Genomic DNA, 24,786 nt, shown 5'->3' with positions numbered 1-24,786 from the left:
ACCTAAAAGGTTTGTGCTTAGTTTTCTAGCCCAAGGAGGAGACGTGTGATGTCCCAGAACAGAGCGCAATGTGAATGCCTTAAATGCCCTCTCACAGCAATTACTTAGTATTTCCCTCTCCTTTTCATATTTTCTACAGTTGAAGATGATGGGACGTATGTCTTCGTACACTCCACATGTGTTGCAGTTGGGGGAAGGGGTCATTTTCCAATGGAAGAGTGTTGATTTAGTCCTTGCATGGCAACATCTAAGACGACAGAGACAATAGAGGAGTCTGGTATAAACTTTTTCATAAGACCAGCCAAAGAATCCATAGATGAAATTTCTTTATTGTTTGATACCATCCAAGCAGTCATTAGAATTTCAAGTGTAATTTAATGTCTTGCAGTTATAGCCTTCTCCTTTGCTTTTCCAATAAGCCTCACTTCACCAGCTTCCCCGTCTACTACTTCTACTTGATTTTTTAGTGATTGCATTCTTGTCAGGTGAATTTTGGTAGAAGCATGCTTTTCCAAGTTCGATACACTTCCTGCAAATATTTTATCACAATACTTACAATATGGTTTGTAGCCTTTTGAACTAGGCTGAATCCACTCTCAGTTTCGGGTTTAACAACCATTTATCACTATATTTTCGAAGCTTTTTTCGCTCTGTCTGCATTTAGAACTAGGCTTATCGCTATCATTGGTGTATGAAGGTTCAGCTGCACTTTCATCCATCTCAATATCTCTGAGCCCTGAGCCACAAGAACTAGATTCACAGTTGGGTTCAATCAGTTATTTCTGTTGTTCCTGCCTTCGCTCAAGGTCCCATTCTTTTTCTTCAGCTTCCGAGTCTCTCCTCAAATTCACTGTGCTCCAAATCAGTTTTTTCGCTCTTAGCACCAAAATATGGGACAGAAGATTGAATGCCCACTTTTGAGAAGAACTTCTGAATGTCCATGGCAGGTTTTGTATCGACAAATATTTAATTTTTAGGGACAGCGACAGTGGCTAATGAAAACTTTTTTTCTTATTTTTCTTCTTTTTCATTTTTAGAGTTTTGCTTACTATTGAGCCGGGTTGCTCCTTACTTACAGTTTGTTACCATGAACTGTTTAATAATGTCAATTCAAAAACGGAATTTAAAAACTTGTGTGTAGCCAAGGATTTACCTTCACATTAGATATCTTCTCATCATGCTCCCAGAAGCAGTGACCATGTCTGTATCTTGACTTAGATACTAGTAGCCAACAAATACCTTGAGATACAAGTACAAGTAAAAATATCTTACTGTGCATAATTTAGGGTAAAAATCTAGACAGGCAATTATTAGCTATGTTGGAAAGTGGTTAGCTCAGGGAAATGAACGGATGGATTTAGTCTACAGACCCGCGCATGTCCTGGGAAGATATTTTGAAGTACCTAACTCCACTCCTTCTCTTTTCAGAGGGTACTGACCTTTGATGAACTTTAAAAATTCTCAGTATTACAAAAGTGAAAGCTTGCGAAATAGTGTTTCCGTAAAATTGTAGTTTAGCTACTTTTTGCTTTCTTGGAAAAGGGTTAGGTTAGGAAAATTAAAATTTCAGGGATAGATCTACAGGCTTAAATATGTCATGGGAAGGTGTTTTAAAGTACCTACCTCCACTCCTTTTCCCTTTAGAGGGTTCTGTTCTGACCTTTGATGACCCTTAAAAATAATTTGTGTTATAAAAACTTCTAAAATAGATGTTGTTCTTAAATGGAGCACAAGAAAACTGTTTTCAGCTACACAGCTTTGCTCAATCCTGCTTTATAAGGTTTCAAAGATCTGTATATACATTTCCTAAATTTAGAAAAAAAAATTGGTCTTACTTTGGTCTACTTAAATAACTAGGATTGTGTTTTCAAGACTGAAACCAGACAAAAATAAACCAGAAATTAAAGTAAAGTATTGTTTTGTCAAAATTCAAATCACTGGCTATTGAAAATAAACAAAATAAATCATTAGTATCACTGAAGAAAATTCTTATTGGGCCTCTAAAATGAGGGTGAACCTTCTTTGATGAAGGCTAAAAAGGATTATTCAAGTTCTGATCACTATCTACTTAAAGATAGATTGGTTACTGGCAACTGGAAAACAACTTGCCAGTTGCTTTTGATAAAAATTTTGGTAAGGTTTATAATAACACAGCATTCAGTTAGCTAAGAAATAAACCTACCTCAATAATCAGAACTGCATCCTGAATAGAAATTTAACATGCTTTTAAGTCGCAAATGAATTTTATCCCACCCCTATGTATACACCAATTCAGGGTATAAATTTGCAAATTAGGAGGGTGGGGGTAAAGTTCATTTCTGATGCAAATGAATGTTAAATTTGCATTCAGGATTCAATTCTGACTATAGAGATAAATTTACTTCTAGCTACCTGAATAGTCTGTTAATATAAACCTATCCTTATCCAAACCTTAAACCTCCTAAAATGGAAGAAGGTGTCTTGGGAAGGAGCGTTAGAAATACAAAAAGGAATTTTACCAAACACTTTTTAAACCTGGGGTAGAAAAGAGGACTGGGGGTTTTTGACTGATTAATAATAAGAGACTATGGTAAAGGATGCTGACAATGTACGAAAATTTAGACCAAGGACGTGGGAACTGGAGTTAATGGATCAAATTGCCAAGTATATGGAAGATGCGACCAGACGGCATAATAGTAAAATATTGTTTTGACATATTAACAAATTGAGGGGAAGGAGCCAGTCTCGACCTGTTCCAGTTAAAAATATAAACGGCGCCTAAATTAGTGATAAGAAAATGTAAAAAAAAGAGATGTGTGCAGAATATTTTGAGACTATGTTAGACTGTGATGAAGTTGCAGGATATGATAGATAAAAGAAGGGAATTTTTTGACAATTCGGAAGTAAATGAAGATTTATTTTGCAGAGGAGGTAGAGACGGTTCTAAAAGGATGTAAAAATAATGAGGCATCAGATGCTGATAGTCTTGCCAATGAGTTTTTAAAATATGATGGTTACGAAATTAGGGATAAATAATTGAATTATGAATATTATTCTCGAAAAAAGGGAAGTGCCTGGGGATCTTATGAAAACTTTCATTAAAACACTTCATAAGAAAGATGATAAGAGTAAGTGAGGTGATTATTGAGGCAGTAGCCTGGTTTCTGTACGAAGTAAATTACTTACCATGACGATATTTGTTAGAATAGAAGATGTTGTAGATAAAGTCTTAAGAAAGGAACTTTATGGTTTTAGGAAAGGCAGAGGATGCGTTAACCAAATTATCACATAAATAAGTAACTGAGAAGAAGCCAATAGAAGAGCTTTAGTGGAAATCTCGTCCTGGTACGAATATATCAACATAATTAGAGCTATGTATGAAAACAATATCGCTGCAGTTAATGTAGTTAGTAAGGCTAGTAGCTAGTTTGGTGTTGAATAATGAGCTCAGTACGGTTATATCCTATCCTCGTTCATATAGAATATTATGATGGGCTTTCCCTAAGGACAGCGAATGCTGTGGGAGAGCATGGAATCAAACGGGAAGGTAAAACTCTCCTAGACTTCGATTATGTATTTACAAAGCCATATCCAGGGGGGGGGGTTGAATCCCGCTCCCGAAATTTTTGTCTGCCTCATAAAAACGTAAAAAAAAAATATAAACTAATTTTTGATTCGTTTTTTAAAGTTTTTTCGTACCCCCCCCCCACCCCGAAAATATTATGTAAAAAAAAGATTGGAAGAATAGGAAGATAAGGTTGAAAACTAATATTAGAACATTGGAAGCTACAGTAATGACGGTGATAGGGTAGGGTTCTGAAATGTGGGCGCTACGAAAGGCACAGGATGATTTAATAAATGTTTTTCAGAGGAATTGTCTAGATACTCGTTAAAACAAGTACGTGTTCTAGGTACCGTTTGACTGACCGTATGTCAAACAACAAATTAAACGAAAAATGTGGTTCCCGCTTTCAAGGGCTATAATGATAGAAAAGTTGAGATGGCTAGGACACATCTTACGGATGAATGATGACAGATTGTCAAAGATTTTTTGGCAATTTATTGTGATTTTTGACCATCTATTTGGGGTCAAACGAAAAACAGCTCGTCCCCGAATGGGACAGGGGGAGTCCATATGGAAGGATTAAAAAGAAATTGGACCTACTTGGGAAGATTGAAAGAGTGGGGCTTTTTTGGCTGAAGGAGGAGCGTGCTCAACAGTGCTGGCCTCAGGTGGCTTGGTGGCCTGTCCCATTCGGGGACGAGCTGTTTTTCGTTCTAGGTGGGAGCAAATTGACAGCTGCAACCATCAAAAATTATCTCTGTATCAAATTTTAGCGAATACAGTAGCATAATTACTGTTTTAACTTCTGTAAAATCATATCCAAATTTGGTAAAAATGGAGGCAAATGAACAATCTAATGAGAATTAGGGATTATTGAAGCATCAGCACTAATATCTTTCACATTTCTCACACTAACTATTAAATTACTCTTTTTAAAATGATCAATAATAATGTGCTTAAAAGGATAAGCCGTTTTATGCTTTTAATGAATTCGATTTAAGTTTAAAGTAAAACTGTATGAAATTCAGATTTCCGGCTAAAAACACTTTTCAATTGAAAAATTTTAAAAGGCTTCTCCCAAATATATTTGTGGTAATCCTTAAATTTTGTCTTTTGGTCTTTCACAATTTCATAAGACTTCGCGTTCTTCATTTGGAGTAAAACATCAGAAATTCGAGATACAGACTACTGTAGTCTCACTAACAATTTACGGAATTTAAAAGGATTTTCTAGCCACTTAGAACAGTAGTATATTGCATACTTTTGGATTCAGCTAAGAAAGCAGTTGAATTTTAATTCTTGTGCCACTTGTTAATAGCTATTGTTGTCATATGAATTTGACGATTTTCCTTAATTAGTTGCATCATATTCAATCTCGAGAAGCCTTTGTTTTATAGGTTATATTTTTGCAGAGAAAGAAAGCAGTTTCTCTCTTGCCCAATGCAATGTGGTAATTTGGTTCCGTCGCAACTCAGTTCATTCAACTCAACCCTTGTTCATTTCAACTTTAATACAACTCAACATCTTTATAACTTATCCTCTATTCAAACCAACCCCATGGAAGTCACCCTTATTCTCAATCAATCACATTTGACAAAACCTTTTCAGCTCAAACCTGCATATAACTCAACTTTCATTTAACTCAAACCCTATTTATTCAGCTCCCATGCAACCCACCTTCCATTCAATACAACTTCCGTTTAACTCAACACCCAATCAGTTCATTCACACTTAAATCAGCCCTCATTCAATTAAACCCCAAGAAGCTCATCCTCCTTTTAAGTCTGTGCCCCGTGCAACTTAACTTCATTCAACTCAAAATCCTAAATTCAATCCCGTTCACTTAGCTCAACTCATTTGCAAATCAAGCCTGTATATGCCACTTCTGTTAAACTCAGCTCCCTCAAACTCATCCTATATAATTCAGCCCAACCCTTACTGATTTACGATTCCCATTCAAATCAAACTTCCTAAACTCAGCAAATGAAGTGAAAAATTTAATTCGACCCATTTTTCAGAGGTTTGGCCCAATCGAGATGGTTTTTGTTAATTGGTTAATCCTGATTTTCTGGCCTGGTGTTGTCTATGGCAGCTATGGGGAATGTTGAATTTTATAGGTATGATTCTGAAATCCAAACCCCTTTTTATCGCTATTTTAAAAATCTCCAAAAAGATTTTTCTCAAATAAAAGTAAAGAGTCTTATCAAAACCTAAGAAGAACAAAAGTGAAATTATGAAATAATTCACACATAAAAACAACAAAAATTTCTACGAATGAAGAAATTAAACTCAAAAAGAACAATCAATCAGGCCTATGCCTATAGTTGAGATCCATGAAGCTTCGTGGATCTTGTATTGTTTATTTATCATTCTTTCCTCAAAGCCACTTCATATGAAAGGGGTGGTCATGGAAACTTCGGAGGAATCCTTCGTCAGGAAATTAAAAGTTCTAATACCTTTTTATGAGTAAAAAAATTGAGCTGGAGGTAACCAGCCTTCCTCCCAAACTCTTTAGTTTCACTCCTCCAAAGACATCCAATCAAACTTTTAAGATAGCCATTTTGTTCAAAATAGCCTAAAGATCAGAAAGCTAAGCATTTAGGGATGATAAGACGCCCCTCAGCCGCTCGGGCAAGGGATGTTAAATATAAAGCTTGTCTATTATTTACATATTGGGTTTGTTACTGGGAAAGGGGAGCATGTTTGATCCTGGGTCTCCAAAAAGCCTTAGCATATTAAGGAAATCTTTCAGATTTTGCCTTTGCAGCAATACCTTAAAAATGGCTAAAGATACTTAATAGAAACTGTAAGGGCATGTTGGAGGAATGTTGAAAAGTGATGGGAGGGCAACTAATCCCCTCGTTTTTCTTTTTTAGATGCTCCTTCACCCCTCAAAAATAATAGAAATTTGAAATACATATTTTGGTTAAAGTTCAGTTCTTGGAAACTGAACTACAGGGAAAGTGTTCTCGGTCAGATAGGAAGAACGAGGTAACCTTAGCAGTATCACAAGATATTCCTAAAGCGAAAACTGACCTGTTCAACGAACTTTCTAGCCAGATTGGTTCGGTTTCGGACATGCAGATTTCCGTAGTTGCGTGTCAAGTAACTCAGCGTGGACTTGGAGACTTAGTACAAAAAGAGAAAAACCACATTTTGTTTGGCTTGTAGGAGACGAGTGCGATAAGCCAGAAACCTCAGAACAAAAGTGATCTTAAGTATGCCAATGAAGTTCTGCTGAATGAGTGTCCAGTTAAGTGTGTATTCTCTATACACCTAGGACGAAAAAAGGGAGTAGAAGTAGACCAGCAAAGGTGATTTTCAAGCCCCCCTTGATTGTGATATAGCGGATTTTTTCCTTGTGAGCAGGATTGAGAATATTAAGGCTAACATACCGAACTTCCGTGTCGCACAGGACAGAAGCGATGCAGCGTTGGCTGAGAAGAAGAAGTATGATGAACTTAAAAAGGAGCTCACTGGGAGAGTAGCTGCAGATGAAACCGGTTGGAAAAACAAAACGCGGAAAAATGGGCCAGAACTAGTGCCCGAAGAGAGGCTTTTTCGTCCCCAAAACGAATCGGAGATGTCATAGTGAACAGTTAGTTGTGGCATATACAAATTCAGATTGTTTATCGTCAAAGTGGGATGAATTTGTTGCACTTATTCAAAGCTGGAAACCCCATGTAATTGTTGTGACCAAGGTTTAACCCAAGAATTGTGTTGACCCCTTAGTCCATTTTAGGAAACTATGTGGATACGATTCTGTGCATACTATTAACTATGAACGTAGAGTTGGTGTTTATATTTGTTCTTCCCTGAGTTTAAAATATAAAGAAGTTGATTCTAAGTTTACAAGTCAAGGACATGAGGTAGTTAGTTTTGAGCTGAGACATCCGAGTTGGTCCCAAAGTGTGCGTATAGTAGTGGTTTACCGGAGCCCGTCTAAGAGTATTGATAGTACTTTTAAAGACAAGGGCCTACTCAGCTACCTAACTTAACTTTCGTCAGTTTCGTCTAAAATTGTGATCGTTGGTGACTTTAACGCTCCTGGTATAGATTGTTTATCACACAGTACAACGTTATCTGATTTGATTTTCGGGCATAAACTAGTACAGACACTCGGTGATAGCTTTCTCCATCAGCATGTTACTGAGCCCACTAGGTTTCGAACTGGAATGAATCCATCTACCTTAGACCTTATTATAACTAAGCACCCAGCTAACTTAGAGAATTTAGAATTTCTGCCTCCTCTAGGTAAAAGTGATCACGTGGTATTGTCTTTCTGCGTTAATGTGAGCATTCCGTTAAATCCTAAGTCAAAATTGTTATATGATTATTTTAGAGGTAGTTATGACGAATTTAGAGATTTTGTAAGTTTTGTTGATATTGTTAGTGAGCTTCAGCGTATTTATATAGATGTAGATATAGCTTTTGAGTTTATCCGTGAAGTAGTAGTAGAAGGATGTGAGAAGTTTATTCCAAGGTATACTATTAGAGAGGGTGTGAAAAAACGTAAGAACCTGCCAAAATTTGTCCTTGAAGCATTATCTGTGAAAAATAGACACCGGAGAGCTTATTTATCAGCTGGGGATGATGAATCTTGGCATGCTTACAAGAGGGTGAGAAATAGGGCGACGATGATCCTGCGGTCACACACTGAGTCAGAGGAATCATTGATAATTAGTTGCGCGCAAAGTTATCCAAAAAGGTATTGGAAGTATGTGAATAGGGGCGAAAAAGAGAAGTCACCATCGCTCACGGTCTTCAATGAACCAGTCACTGGTGAAACTGTTGATGATGATAAAAGAAAAGCAGCTATTTTTAACGAAACCTTTTCATCTGTTTTCGTTAATCCTGCTACCCATAAGATATCTAATTTATCACTGGCACCAGAAGCTTCTGTGTTACAGAATGAATCACAATATGATGACTCTGATGTATCCCCTGAGCTCGTCTAAAAAATTATCCGCGAGCTTTCTGTTGATAAGGCCCCTGATATAGATGGTGTCTCAAATGTTATTATGCGAGAACTGGCTTCTTTGTCAGCGGCTCCACTCGCATTTCTTTTTAATCTTTGTTTGGAGTCAGGTAAGTGTTCAGATGCGAGGAAAAAAGCTGTCATAAAACCATTTCAAAAAGGTGAGCCAAGGTTAGATTTCACAAATTATCGCCCAATCTCAAAGATGTCGATTTTCTCGATAACTATGGAATAAGTAATTGTGTATTAGATCCAAAATTATTTTGAAAAAAATAAATTGTGGAGCACGGCACAGCATGGTTTTGGAAGAAATCGATCATGTAACACGCAGTTAACGGAAGTAGTCAATGATTTTCAAAGGATGGCTGATTCAGGCCTGAAGTTTGATTGTATTTATATTGATTTTTGCAAGGCATTCGACAAGGTTTTGATATCCTTGCTGGTGGAAAAATGTCGAAAGTATGGGATTGGATGCAGAAGCATGACTTGGATTAAGGATTAGCTAACTAATCGGACCAAGAAAGTGAAGGTTAGTGAGGCACTATCTGAAGGGTGTGGAGTTCCAAGTGGGGTCCCTCAGGGTAGCTGCCTGGGACCAGTTTAATTCTGTTTATTTATAAATGATTTACCGCAGGTAATCCGACACAGAACCATTAAAATGTTTGCGGACGATGTAAAGCTATTCAGAGGTGTCACCTCCCCGGTGTATCTGACACTTCTACAGGAAGATTTGGAAGTATTGTTCCAATGGTGTAATTTAAATTCTATGTTTGTTAACCAGAAGAAATTTCATGTGATGCATTATTTCACGAAGGATGTGTCATACCGGTACTTCATTGGTGACGTGTCGGTGTGACCTGTTAACTCTAATAGGGATCTCGGTGTTATTTTTGCTGATCAGCTGAGGTTGGACAAGCAAGCATCAACTGTTTCACTTAAAGCAAACTTTGGTTTGCTTTGCATTAAATGAGCTTTCAGAAAGTTTAACCTGAGAAGTTTTACCACAGTGTATAAGACAATGGTGCGCCCTATTGTTTAATACTGCTCATCTGTGTGGTATCCAGCTAGAAAATCTGATTCACTGTTAATTTAAAATGTACAAAGACGAGCGTCCAAATTTGTCCCCTATCTGAAATACCTACCTTATGAGCGGAGATTGAGTAGCCTGAGCTTACCATCTCTGCAATTAAGAAGGGACAGAATGGACCTTTATCACTACTTTCCGCATCATAAAGGGTATTGACCGAGTGTCTTGGGAAGATTTCTTTGAGTTTAGTCATTATTCATCTACGTGGCAGAACTCTTTAAAATTGTACCACCCAAGGGTATCAAGGAAAGTTGGAGTTCCTTTGTAAATCGTTCAGTAAAATCATGGAACACGTTACCCGACCGAGTAGTTCGGGTGAATAATGTGGCGGCTTTCAAAACAGCATTAGTTGAGACCTCATTTTATGAAAGGCAGAACCTAGGACCGTGAAGTGTATATTTGTTGTAGGGTATCTTCGTTTTTGTTTTTTTGTTTTATTAGGAAGTTTAGAGTTTTTGTTTTGATTGTTTATAAGTGTTGCTCTTGGTATGTAATTTGTGCTGTATGAGACAAGCCTATGGTTTACTCTATTTCTGATTAATAAAAAATAATAATAATAGTCAAAAGGTCTAAAAACTATAATTCCAGGGATGCCACACCCCGACAGCCCATTGTACAGGATTTGTAAATTATGCAATCTGTCCATTCTTTACATACAAGGTTTATAATTTGGAAAGGATAAAATTTTCGATCCTTGGTGTCCCTGGGAAAGCTAAGGGTATTAAGGTGAAACTTCAAAAAAACTAAATCGAAAGATAAAATGTGCATCCAGGTTATCAAATGTTATCTACAATATCTTAGAAACAGCTAATAAAACTAAAATGAAAACTTTCAGGGCTGCTATTAGTACTACTACCCCTGTGAATGCTGGTAGTTACAACTGTGAATAGTTGCAACTTCAACTATGACTTCTTGCAACTGCAACTGCGACTGTGACTGTGGTTACTTATAATTACGACTTCGACCTAACTTTGGGCTGCTTTCTAGAAATATTGAAAAAATAATTTTCAATTTTGAGAAAATGGAAAACAATAAAACAAAACTTAATAATAATAAAGTAAAAAAAATCTCGGCTTCATGTCCAGAACCCTTTATCAATAGAAAAACCATCAAAAACCCGTAACAAAATTAAACAGAAAATATTAAGACAAGGGAAAAAAATGCAAATGAAACTCTTGGAGAGTGATCGAAAGGTAATTGAGCGCAATCTGCTATTCCAAGTTGACATAAAAGGCAAAAATAAAGCGCCAAAGAGAAAAATATCAACTTAGTACGGCTAGTACAAACACAGCTCTTGCTAAAAACCAAAAAAATTATACAGCGGTTCTTATAATTTCTTTGTCCTACTGATATTTTTCTTCACTAATGCTGCACTTATCATTGGTATTAGAAACTTCGTTCAAGTTTCTTGATTACCAGTGGAAAAGACTTTTGGCTGTGGTTACATTGTTCCCTGCAATGGATACACTACAGACTGACATCTATCAACAATTACTTTTCTGATAGATTTATCCAAACTTATCCAGATAGGAAACAGATGCAGAAAAAACCTTTGTTTAAATCTAATAATTGCTAAATAAGGTAGGTTGGTTAACCCTAACTACTCCAAAAGGAGTGCATCACATACAGATGTTTGGGTAAAATTCTACTTTAGCTACTTTTGACTATCTTGGAAAGGGGTTAGGTTAAGAAAATGAAACTTTCAGGGATGGTTCTACAGGCTAAAGTATGTCCCGGGAAGATATTTTGAAGTACCGACCTCCACTCCTCCTCCCTCTAGAGGGTCCTGACCTTAGATGACCTTTAAAAATATATGAGTTATAGAAGTGAAACCTTGCAAAATAGATCTTCTGCTTAAATGAATTACAACAAAATTGTTTTCAGCTTCACAACTTTGCTCAATCCCAATTTATAAAGTTTTAAAGATAGTCAAATACATTTCCTAAATTTTTGAAATAAACTATTTATATGGCTTAAAATTCTGCTCAAATAACTGAAATTGCATTTTCAGAGCTAAAGCCAGAGAAAAAGAAACTGATAACTGAAAATTAATGTAAAATGTTGTTTTGTCAAAATTTCAATGGGTATAGACCTGTCATGTAGCAAAATTTCAGGACCCTCTAGAGGGAGAAGGAGTGGAGGTATGTACTTCAAAATACCTTCCCGGGACATACTTTAGCCTGTAGACCCATCCCTGAAAGTTTCATTTTCCTAACCTAACCCCATTCCAAGATAGCCAAAAGTAGCTAAAGTAGAATTTTACCGATGTTTTCTTAGAGTAGAAAACCAAGAATTTTCCTTAGGGGGGAGGCTTTGACATCAGAAAGTTTCATTCACCTAACTCCACTAAGCTACTTTCCAACAGGGTTGCAAGAAGCCCACCAACTGGAACTTTACCCTTCATTCCTATGATTATTCCCTTGAAGTTACCCCACAGTAAGCCCCATAATCCAACAGGGCCAGATGTATTCTTAGGCCAGGCAATACAATGTTTGTACAAACAGTTTTAGCAATGATAGGCCTACAGGCTATTTTCAGCTGGTAAATATTTAACAAATCATATTATTGAGTTACAAATAAAGTGAATATACCACTCGATGCCTTTTTTTATCCTCTTTACAAATATAATAATAATTTTTGTTGGAAATGAATTTTATCCCCACCCATATTTACCATTCAGGGTATATATTTGCTCATTAGGTGGATGGGGGTGAATTTTATTTCTAATGTAAATGAGAGGTAAGTTTAAACTGTCCCCCCACCCCTCTAATGTGCAAATATATACCCTAAATTGGTATATATAGGGTAAGACACCCAGTAGTCGGCCACCTGCCTATTCTCGGACAGAATCTTTGATAGGAATGAATCATCATCCTATTCACGGACAAAAGTCTCCAATTCCCGTCACCTGCGATGCATTAATCATTTTAAAAACTTTTTGACATTTAAACTACTCTAATTACTGTATTATATCACATAAAAACTTAATTTTTTTACAGTTAAAATCCTGTTCCTTTTGTGAACAAGTAGGTTATTAATTCAAATAGTTTTGCTTGTACAGCGCCTCCTATTTTTAAATTTACTAAGAAGTGTCAAATCTTCCTATAGACGGACATATAGGAATTACTCATGTATATAGTTATTACGCAATATTGCTTTGTTCCGTTCATTGATTTCCTGTTATCAGCTTTCATCAACCTTCATGAGACGGGTTTTTGTCCGCTTGTTGCTAGGCCTATAGGCAGAACCTGCTAATTCATGATTTGGCAAATTCGTGATTCATGATGGCAAACAAAATATTAAATTGTAAAAGGTTTATTAATATAAGAAATTTTTTATTTAAATTTGATTTTCAGAGAAGATAATTCAGATTGGAATTATTGAGAAAAGTGATTATCCTTGTTATTCAATGTGGGCAGGTGCAGATCAAGGATTTTTTTGGGGGGGGAGGGGGGGGCAAAATAGGTGGTTTATATAAAAAAAATTACGGGGTGCAACATAGGTTGATCTGATAAATTTGCATCAGGCGTAAGTTTAATTAACGCAATCTTGAGTTAATTAAGTAAATTATGCTCTTTTTTATGCTCTTTAAGAATATAGTAATAATTTTCGTTGGAAATGAATTTTAGCCCCCACCCCTATATCTACCCAATTCAGGGTATATATTTGCACATTAGGGGGGTAATTTTATTTCTGTGTAAATGAGAGGTAAGTTTCAATTTCCCCCCCCCCCACCTCCCAAATGTGCAAATATATACCCAGAATTGGTATATATAGGGGTGGGGGCTAAAATTAAATTCCAAAAAAAATTGGTAAATATATACAAAATAATATTATTGAGTTATTAATAAATTGAATATACCATTCGATGCCTTTTTTTATGCTTATTACGAATATAGTAATAATTTCTATTAGAAATTAATTTCAGCCCCCCCCCTATTATATGCCAATTCAGGGTATATATTTCTACAATAGGGGGGAGGGGTGGGGTTCAAATTTTCTTTCTGATGTAAATTGGAGGTAAGTTTAAACGTAAGTTTAAGATAAATATTCAGATTGAAATTATTGAGAAAAGTGATTTTCCTTGTTATTCAATGAGGACAGGTGAGGATCAAGGATTTTGTTTTTTTTTTGGGGGGGGGGAAATAGGTGGATCCAATAAAAAATTTAGGGGGATGCAAAATAGGATGATCCGATAAACTTGCGTCAGGAGTAAGTTTAATTAACGCAAACTTGAGTAAATTAAGTAAATTAAACTACTTTAGGCTATACTAGGGGGGCGTGCACCCCTCACCCCCTCCCCGCAGGATCTGCCACTGAATGAGAGGAACTGGTATTCCCCTGTACAATGTTTTTAACTATGCAAGATTCCAATGGTACACTTTTCATATTGATCTGACACTATTTTTGATGTGCTTTAGGCTTTTTTAGAAATCATCATAAACTTTTTTTTGGAATAAACTTTTACTTTTAAAACGAACCAAAATAATAGTTATCAGTCCTGAATCAATGTCCCATGGCAACTTTTTCTCAATGGTAATTTTTTTTTTCAAAATGTTTTTAACTTTTAATTACTATGCGCTGTTGTTTGGTCTTTACTAGGTTACACCTACCTCGGCAACCATGACAGTAGTTGATCCAGAGGGGGGAAGGGGTTCACCCCCTAGTCAGTACCTCACTCTTTAAGCCAAAGATTTGTTAGTACTTTCATAAGAGCTGTTTATGCTAAATAACAGCCGTTGTGATTAAGGGGTCATTTTTAAAGAATTGGAACAAAATTCAAACTTTAGCTTAAAGAGCAAGTTATTGACTAGTAGGCGAGCCCCCTAATATACATATTAAAAATATATGAATGTAGAAGTTCGTTAAGTAAGTTAATTCGTAAGTTACGTATCTTTATTAATAATGAAAACGTTAGTAAATAAAATTAAATAAGTTTCGAGAAAGCCATTTAACCAAATAAAAGTAAAATTAATATGCAAATTTTGTTTTAATTATTCATGTACGGTGACCCAAAATCAAAACCTGCATCAATTCAAAAACGTTCAAAAATTAAATAAGAAAACAAGTTTTTTAACTGAAAGTAAGGAACAACATTAAAACTTAAACAGAAATTATTCCGCATATGAAAGGGGCTGTCCCCTCCTCAACGCCTCGTTCTTTACGCTAAAGTTTGACTTTCTCACAACTCTTATTTTTGTTAATACAAAATTCGTTAATCCCCGTCCTTGTCAGCAGCTACACCCAAAATATGATTGTTTTGCATTGTTTTTTTTTGCTTTAGCATTCTTCAAGACAAATATTGAACTTTCTATCGTGAAAAGGCGCCTTTTGTTATTCCTTCGCTTTCAATCTTGTATATACGTGACTGAAATATAGCCCCTTATAGAAAAGAATACTCCGTAATCCTTCGTCCTGATGTCTTAATTTAGCTTAAATTCATTTTTATTATCGGAATTCAATCAAAATTAAGTGCACATGCACCATCAATATTGGTCTAACATGTCACTTCAATACATGACAAGTCTCACATTAACTTTTCTAAACGGCAAAAATAAAGAAAAAAAGGAATTAATATGTGACTTCTCACACAGAAACATCTGTCAAAAGCAATTAAGAAATCCTTTCTGGTTTCAAATGATTTGCATAACCCACTTTCCGAATTTTGTACCGCGACAAATGGCCATCTTTGAAATTATTAGCCTATTAAAGATTTTGAGGATTCTATGGAGAGGGGCATAGTCTTGTCAACTTGTAGAAAAATTGGTACTGGTGCATTATGTGGGCACTGCTAAAGAAATCAAGTTTGGTTCATGCTAATGAAATGAAATAAAATAGGATGAATATGCAATAATTTGTAAACAAATTTGGGCTACATATTTCGGCTCAACGGAATTGTTGTTGTCATTTTAATGACAAAAAATATCATTTTAATAGCGGGGAACTTGATTTTAATAACCGAGTAATGGAAAATTTTCTGCGGGAGCAAATTTGTACTAGGGGGCTGGTTATTTGTAGGGAAACTTCCATAAAGGATGGAATTTCTGTTTTTTTCTGGGAGGAGATGGGTTAAACAAAAAAAACTAAAACCCTTTTTTTTTGAAAACAATTTTTAAGTTTTTGCCGCAATATAAGCAATAAGTGTTTTCAGCTATGGGTTCCAATCCCGGGCTGTGGCTCTGGATCTAAAACCAATTTTGTAAAAGGCTTGATTTACTATGCAGATACAAGCCCTACTTGAGCCTGAAAATGAAGCTAAAACCAATTTTGGCTCCCAAATTTTATCAACGAAATTCCATTTTGTTTTTCCCCAAAAATTCCCCAAATCTTGAAGACTTGTCCCCAAATTTGAATTTTCGAGAGTGGAAGCCCTGTATAGTATACCTGCATGATGCGAAAACACCAAAATTTGTTTACCTACATTTTTGTTACATTTTTACAAGTCAGACAAACAATTCGTTTTTGGGAGGGGGGGTGTTCAAATCCCCCCCCCTCCCCTGGGTGCCGCCTTGTCCAAGGAAAAAAATTTGCTATTGTACAAGAACACCAGTAACGAGAAACCAGTCAAATAGGCTATTTGCAAGAGACCGCTGTAGATAAAACATTGCAAAGCTGTGGTTTCTCATGGAGTTACAATATTTAAACGATTGTTTTTTGGTGTTTAAGGGGGGGAGGTACCTAGGTTAGGTTATGTATTTAACCCCAGTTTTTTATTTTAAAAAAAATAAAGTTGTGTAACAGATTCAAACTTTAGCGTAAAGAGCGAGGCATTGAGGAGGGGACAGCCCCTTTCATATACAGAATCATTTTTGTTCGTTTTAAGTTTTAATGTTGCTCCTTACTTTCAGTTAAATTTTTTTATTTAATTTCTGAACGTTTTTGAATTAATGCAGCTTTGATTTTGGCTCACCGTATATGAATAATTAAAACAAAATTAGCATATCAATTTTACTTTTTTGGCTAAATGGCTTTCTCGAAATTTTGTTCTGATGTAACTTACGAATTAACTTACGTAACGAACTTCTATATTCGTATGTTTTATTACGTATATTAGGGAGTTTGCTCCCTAGTCGATATCTCGCTCTTTACGCTAAAATTCGAGTTTTGTTCGAATCACAAACCCCTGAATCACAAAAGTTTGTTAATAAGAATAGATAGATCTTCTTAAACTACTAAAAAAAGACTCTAGTGAAAAGGGCTAGGTATTGACTAGGGGGCAAACCCCCTCATATACCTAATAATTTCTGTTTGTTTTGAGTTTTAATGTTGCTCCTTACTTTAAGTTGAAAAAACTATTTTTTTTATTTAATTTCTGATTGTTTTATAAATAATCCGGCGCTCCCTTCATATAAATGTCCCTTCCCCCAAGGCCACATCTTCCATGGAAGAATCCTCCCCCGTAACCCTTTCCTCCCCCCCCCCCCATCAGAAAATAATCCCTCCTGAAAGCACAAAAATTCAGCTTAAAACTTCCATAATGCATACTCTACTGTGACATCTTCGCCGGAAATAAATTTTTAAAACCTCTCTCTTAAATAAAGCTTTTATATGCGCCTAATTTGAAAAAATTCTATTCTGTCTTCAAACTTCAAATAGAGTATCATCACCCTTTCTTTATCAGACGTTTAAAATTATCAAAACATCAATGATACCACTACTTAAAACGAACACCTGGGATAGCTACGGGAAAATTTATCTTTCTTTGGCCGTTACTTCGAAACTACATAGTAACACAAGGATTTTTGGTAATGTTAAATATAAGTAATATAAAGGGATACAAGCTTGTCAGTACGTTTGCTTAAGGAAAGAGTCTTCTGTGACCATTTAGATTTTTCTGTGACCATTCATGATTTTACTGGACTATATTTGGGGGGAAAGCAGGAGGCATGAAAGGGAAACAATTAGACTCTGTATGATTGAGTATAAAAATGTACATAAAAATAATACGGTTCCAGTCTTGCGTATAAAAAAAAGAAACCCGGACGGTCTTTTGCGGTTAACGCTAATAGGTTTAAGTTATTGATATAATCCTAACAGTTGAAGATTAATCAGACTCATGAAATCTATCAAAGACTATTAATATATTTTAGAAACAACTTCGGGCTATGTAGTTGCCAATTAGGGGGAGGGGGGTTAAAGTTTATCAGGGGTGCCTGCCCATATATGTTTGTCTAACACTTCTGTGTATTATTTACTAAGAATTGTTTTTTTACTTTACCCTTCTCAAAATTCTTTACCCCCACCCCCCTAATGTGCAAATATATATTCGAAATTATACGTTTCCATATTTTCTGTCACTTTCCTTTGTCCCACTCTAAGCTGAAATAAACTAACAAACAACCGGGTCCCAGTGCGTCAATTGATGTTAACAGAGGCGCTATAACATAAAAGCACCAAAATTACAGTCAACTTAATCTTGTTTTTTGATTTTTACAACTTGGTAATTGTATATCCAAGTTGGCTTTTATTGCAAATAAATGAGATGAGCGGTAAGCTCTTTTTAATTTATTGACCAATTTCAAGTTCCCAACAAGTGCAATGCAAATTTACATTTTTTTCTGGAGGGGGCAGGGATTTCTGTGTTTCTGCCTTTTCTGAATTTTTGTGCCCCTAGATTTCAAAAATATTTTCCCCCCACGCGTTCCCCCTTCTAATATTTTTTGCCACCACTCTCCCCGCGCAGACTGAAAAATTCTTAATTTGGCATTTTCAACGAGAATAGTATTTTCTTGGTATTTTTATTAAAAGTTTTCGTGACTTTGACCTATATTTTCGTGAGTTGGTACCCCTACTTTATTTTGGAAAGGCGCGAAATAACTATACACCTTTCAACATCTTCATCGAAACTCGGCCACCAAACACGGCTACGAACTAGAGCTACGTACACAATTACTGTTTGTTCGATAATTAGTAAACTTCTTGAAAGGGTTCTGTTCCCGCAGCGACAATCAGTTTGGGTTTAGAAGTGGCATTGGAGTTCAAAATGGACATGCTGTTTTCCCTGATTAATTTAAAAAAACGAAGTTTTTCCGAGGGAAGTAAAGAGCGAAGTTGAAACTTAAAACGAACAAAAATTAGTACTTCACAGATTATCTAACATATATCAATAAAACTAGTACAAATAAGCCAACTAATTATGTTTCCTTATACTTTTAGGATTATACAAAACTAGTGCTTTACTGAAAACGCAAAATAATATAGGAGTTTTGGCACAGTAAAAGCAAACTAATTAAGGACGCGTTTTACAGAATACAAATATTATCAATCCCTTTTCGGATCAATCCCTTTTAAGATAAAGTAACAATCCAGATTAGGATTTTGCTTTATTTTTTTACATTTAATTTGGTATTACTTCTGCACAATGGCTGAGTTCAATGACTGGCTCTCGTTTTGGTTCTGAAAAGGACATACAATTAGTCTGTAAACAAGTTGAAGTAAAGCCATCTTGATAGTATTAGGACTGGTGTAAGACTATGAAATGCCTTATCGATTCGTTTAGTGTTGTTAGGCTACATGCTTACTTTTGATTCTTAAATCAATAATCCTGTTTTTTATACTTGACTTTTGTGTTTTCAGTAAAGCCCTAGTTTTGTATAATCCTAAAAGCATAGAGAAACATAATTAGTTGGTTTATTTGTACTAGTTTTATTGATATATGTTAGATAGGCTGTGACAGTAATAATTTTTGTTCGTTTTAAGTTTCAACTTTGCTCTTTACTTCCCTCGGAGAAACTTTCTTTTTTTTAAATAAATTTTCTTAAGAATACACTTTACTTGACGTTCAAGTAGCGCATCAAGAATATGATATGCTTAGACTTCGCTAGGGGGCACGCGCCCCCCTCACCACTCCCTGGATCCGCCACCATTAGCTGTTATCCGTTAGCTTATGGGTTTTTTGCAAAAGGGAGTGACAAATCTAGGGGGAAAGCCCCCCGCCCAAATTATATAGGACGAATGTAAAATAAAATAGGATGAATTTATAATAATTTAGAAACAAATTTGGGCTATATATTTGCACATTAGGGGGGGGAGGGAATCATACCATATATCAAATACGTAACCAAACCTAATCTAAGTACCTTTTCTCCCCTTAAACCACAAAAATCAATCATGTAAATATTGACACTCATTGAGAAACCATGGCTTTGCAGTCATTTATCTATAGCAATCTCTTGCAAATAGCCTATTTGACAGGTTTCGTGACTGGTTTCCTCGTACAATAGCAAATTTGTTCCCTTGGCCAAGGTAGTACCCAGGGGGGGGTTAGGGGTTTGACCCCCCCCCCCCCAAAAAAAAATAATGGTCAGACTTGTAAATTATGCGGTGCCCGCATAATGCATAAGTACCCAATTATGTTTTTTTTTGTTTAACCCACCTCCCCCCAGAAAAAACAAATTCCATCCCTTATGGAAGTTTCCCCACAAATAACCGGTCCCCTAGTACAAATTTGCTTCTGCAGAAAATTTTCCATTACTCCGTCATTAAAATCAAGTTCCCGCTATTAAAATGATATTTTTTGTCATTAAAATGACAACAACAATTCCGTTGAGCCGAAATATATAGCCCAAATTTGTTTACAAACTATTGCATATCCATCCAATTTTATTTTATTTCATTAGCATGAACCAAACTTGATTTCTTTAGCAGTGCCCACATAATGCACCAGTACCAATGTTTCTACAAGTTGACAAGACTATGCCCCTCTCCATAGAATCCTCAAAATCTTTAATAATACTTTCAAAGATGGCCATTTGATGCTGTAGAAACTTTGGAGAGTAAGTTATGCAAATCCTTTGAAACGAGAAGGGATTTCTTAATTGCTTATGACAGCTGTTTCCGTTTGAGAAGTCGGATATTGGTTCCTTTTTTTCTTAATTTTTACCGTTTAGAAAAATTGATGTGAGACTTGTCAGGTATTGAAGTGACATGTTTGACCAATGTTGATGGGGCATGTGCACTTAATTTTGATTGAATTCCGATAATAAAAATGAATTTAAGCTAAATTAAGACACCAGGACAAATGATTATGAAGTGTTCTTTTCTATAAGGGGCTATATTTCAGTCACGTATATACAAGATTGAAAGCGAAGAAATAATAAAAGGCGCCATTTCTCAGTAGAAAGCTCAATATTTGTCTTGAAGAATGCCAAAGCAAAACAAGCATATTTTGGGTGTAGCTGCTGACAAGGAGGGGGATTAACGAATTTTTATTGTTTAACAAAAATAAGAGTTATGAGAGAATAAAACTTTAGCGTAAAGAACGAGGCATTGAGGAGGGGACAGCCCCTTTCATATACGGAATAATTTCTGTTTAAGTTTTAACATTGTTCCTTACTTTCAGTTAAAAAAAACTTGTTTTTTTATTTAATTTTTGAACGTTTTTGCATTGATGCAGGTTTTGATTTGGGTCACCGTACATGAATAATTAAAACGAAATTTGCATATTAATTTTACTTTTATTTGGTTAAATGGCTTTCTCGAAACTTATTTAATTTTATTTACGAACGTTTTTATTAGTAATAAAGATACGTAGCTTACGAATTAACTTACTTAACGAACTTCTACATTCATATATTTTTAATATGTATATTAGGGGGCTCGCCTACTAGTCAATACCTCGCTCTTTAAGCTAAAGTTCGAATTTTGTTCCAGTTCTTTAAAAACGACCCCTTAATGACAAAGGCCTTTATTTAGAATAAACAGCTCTTATAGAACTACAAAAAAATCTTTCGCTTAAAGAGTGAGGTACTGACTAGGGGATGAACCCCCTCCCCCCCTCTGGATCCAACACTGCCCTGGTTGAAGAGGTAGATGTGACCCAGTAAAGAACAAACAACAGCCCATAGTAACCAAAAGTTAAAAAGATTTTGAAAAAAAAAATTACTATTGAGAAAAAGTTGCCATGGGACATTTATTCAGGACTGGTAACTATTATTTTGGTTTGTTTTAAAAGTAAAAGTTTATTCCAAGAAGAAGTTTATGGTGATTTCTAAAAAAAGCCTAAAACGCATCAAAAATAGTGTCAGATCAATATGAAAAGTGTACTGTTGGAATCTTGCATTGTTTAAAAAATTGTACAGGGGAATACCCGTTCCCCACATTCCGGCGCATAGCAAGTGGAGAGGGGGCAAAGGGGCGCCCGCCCCCCCCCCCCCCTAGTGTAGCCTAAAGTAGTGTAATTTACTTAATTAACTCAAGTTTACGTTAATTAAACTTACTCCTCACGCAAGTTTATTGGATCAACCTATTTTGCGACCCCTAAATTTGTTTCTTGGATCCACCTATTTTGCCCCCCCCCCCCAAAAAAAATCCTTGATCCGCACCTTTCCTCATTGAATAAAAAGGAAAATCACCTTTCTCAATAATTCCAATCTGAATATTTATCTTAAACTTAAATGTAAACTTACCTCCGATTTACCTCATAAAAAAATTTTGGCCCCCCCCCCTTTTTTATAAATAAATAATCTGAATTGGAATATATAGGGGGGGGGGCTGAAATTAATTTCCGATAGAAATGATTATTATATTTGTAATAATCATAAAAAAAAGGCATTGAATGGTGTATTCAGTTTATTCTTAACTCAATAATATGATTTGGTATATATTTACCCATTTTTGTTGGAAATGAATTTTTGCCCCCAACCCTGTATGTAACAATTCAGGGTATATATTTGCACATTAGGGGGGGGAGTTGAAACTTACCTCTCATTTACATCAGAAATAAAATTAACCCCAACCCCCTAATGTGCAAATATATACCCTGAATTGGTATATATAGGGGTGGGGGCTAAAATTCATTTCCAGCGAAAATTATTATTATATTCTTAAAGAGCATAAAAAAGAGCATAAAAGAGCATAATTTACTTAATTAACTCAAGATTGCGTTAATTAAACTTACTCCTGATGCAAATTTATCGGATCAACCTATTTTGCGCCCCATAATTTTTTTTTTATTGGATCCTCCTCTTTTGCCCCACGTAGTTCGTTTCCCGCGTAGCCCTTGCTTCAGTATAGTTCGTTTTAAAAGTAAAAGTTTATTCCAAAAAGAAGTTTATGGTGATTTCTAAAAAAAGCCTAAACCACATCAAAAATAGTGTCAGATCAATATGAAAAGTGTACCATTGGAATCTTGCATAGTTGAAAACATTGTACAGGGGAATACCAGTTCCCCTCATTCAGCGGCAGATCCAGCGGGGAGGGGGCGAAAGGGCGCACGCCCCCCTAGTTTAGCCTAAAGTAGTGTAATTTACTTAATTTACTCAAGTTTGCGTTAATTAAACTTACTCCTGACGCAAGTTTATCGGATCAACCTATTTTGCACCCCCTTAATTTTTTATTGGATCCACCTATTTCCCCCCTCCCCCAAAAAAAAAAAACAAAATCCTTGATCCATACCTTTCCTCATTTATTAACAAGGAAAATCACCTTTCTATATAATTCAAATTTGAATATATATCTTAAAATTATACTTAAACTTACCACCTATTTACATCATAAGCAAAATTTGCCCCCCCCCCCGTATGTATTAATGTGTAACCGGAATTTGCAGATATATGGAGGGGGGGCGGAAAATAAATTACGCGAGAAAAGATTATTATATTTTTAATCAGCATAAAAAAAGGCAGTATAGTCCTTCTAATGAATTCTGAGCCTTTATGTTCCTTCCGGTTTTTCTGGTAGTCCTATTCTAGAGGTCATTACACTCTTTCAAAGAGATTTACGCAATTTAAGGACAAGTTTTTCTGACGTAGATTTCTAGTTCATGATATACAAGTTTTTTTTTAAACTGGTATTTTTTCAATGAAGTCCATAGCACTTTGCAGAAACCCGTGAATGTAGGACTGAAAGTCCAATTACTAATCAAGTTAGTGTGACCGCCATGTTTGATCTGGTTAAGTGGGTATAATCTGGTTTGGTTTGTTATTACTAGAGGATTACTCAATTTACATCTTAGTGTTAACTGGGCAATGACTAAAGGAGCATTTGAAGGTGGAGAAAAAAAAGGGGTAATTAGCGATTGGATAATTTTAACAAGAAATGACCGAAAAGTGGGATGATTTGAATAAAAGGAATTCAAATATTTTGTCTATGAAATAGAAGCTAACTCAATTTGCGAAAAGATATTCCATTTGAACAACTCTGATCTGATTGAATTGTTGCCGACAATGAGATTTAATCGCTGCTAAGCCTATTGTTATTGCGAAAGGGGTTACTCAATTTACTTCTTAGTGTTAAATGACAGGTTTCCAAATACGATCATTTTGAAAAGCAGACAAAAAAATTGGTTTCTCCCCTCATTTCTATAGGGCAGGAGATAACTTAATTTACTTAGACAATGAATGATATTAATTAGTGATTGATTGTATTAGTGGAGAAAAAAAGGATTAAACTGATTAACAATTAAGGTAACCCCAAAGGAGCTGTTAACTGAGGTAATTTTTTATAAATTTGAAAAATACCTAACGACGAATCGGAAATGTTTGATTAAAATTTTCAAAAAAAAGTAGTAATGGGATTTGTGTATTGGAGGAGAGGGGGTGGTTATGCACTGTATAATACACAAGTGATGTTTTGGAGAGTTAGGGGTCGTGTATGTCTCTTTGGGCTATGTGTGTCTCTTTGGGAACGTTTGCATATTTTGGTTACTAAAGTATTATATTTTCATCATGTTTTAGGATATTCGATTAGGATTAACTTAACTTCATTCCTTGAGTGTTGTCGGGGGTAACACGTAAGTACCAAATTTTGAGTTCACTGCAGGGGATTTTCCACAAGGAGAATTTTCCATGGGGAGGGAATTTTCCAGGAGGTGAATTGCTACAAGTTTTACGGGAAATCATCCGTACATAGGTTTTTTCCAAATTTTTAAAGAAAATTTGCAAATGAAAAGAGGATTTTTGCACCAAACTTATGTTAATTTCTGCTCGTTTTGGGTTTTGATTCGATTATTTCCTACATTCTTTACAGTCTCATGAAAAGTAATTAAACGAATATAAAAGATTTTTCAAATAAAGTAAGGAGCAAGCTTTAAAAATCATAACAGATTTTCTTTAAAAATTTTGAAAAAAAAAGCCAACTTCACAATAAAGAGTAAGGAGTTAAGGATGAGACAGACTTTTGATCTTTTACATAATTAAATAAATAAAAACGGGGGGGGGTCCAGGGGGACAGGGTGTC

At 35.6% G+C, this 24,786-nt stretch overlaps 1 protein-coding gene across 2 annotated transcripts in view; it reads left to right on the top strand.

The window, feature by feature from the left end:
- Pink1 (PTEN-induced putative kinase 1) overlaps positions 1–24,786 on the top strand; it is a 134,765-nt gene that overhangs the window by 6,043 nt on the left and 103,936 nt on the right. Inside the window, exon 1 of one of the 2 annotated variants that reach the window (XM_089108438.1) lies at positions 11,092–11,190. The exons of the other annotated variant lie outside the window; for it this stretch is intronic. The gene's annotated coding sequence lies outside the window, so the exon portion shown is untranslated. Of the gene's footprint in view, positions 1–11,091; positions 11,191–24,786 lie in introns of those variants that run through there. 2 annotated transcript variants of the gene reach the window in all.

Source organism: Artemia sp. Qi Xiang Cuo, chromosome 3 (genome assembly GCF_049724085.1).
Source record: "Artemia sp. Qi Xiang Cuo chromosome 3, ASM4972408v1, whole genome shotgun sequence".
In the NCBI taxonomy this organism is placed as follows: domain Eukaryota; kingdom Metazoa; phylum Arthropoda; class Branchiopoda; order Anostraca; family Artemiidae; genus Artemia; species Artemia sp. Qi Xiang Cuo.
The sequence above is the reverse complement of the archived record's forward strand: the minus strand, read 5'-3'. Positions and strand labels throughout refer to the sequence as shown.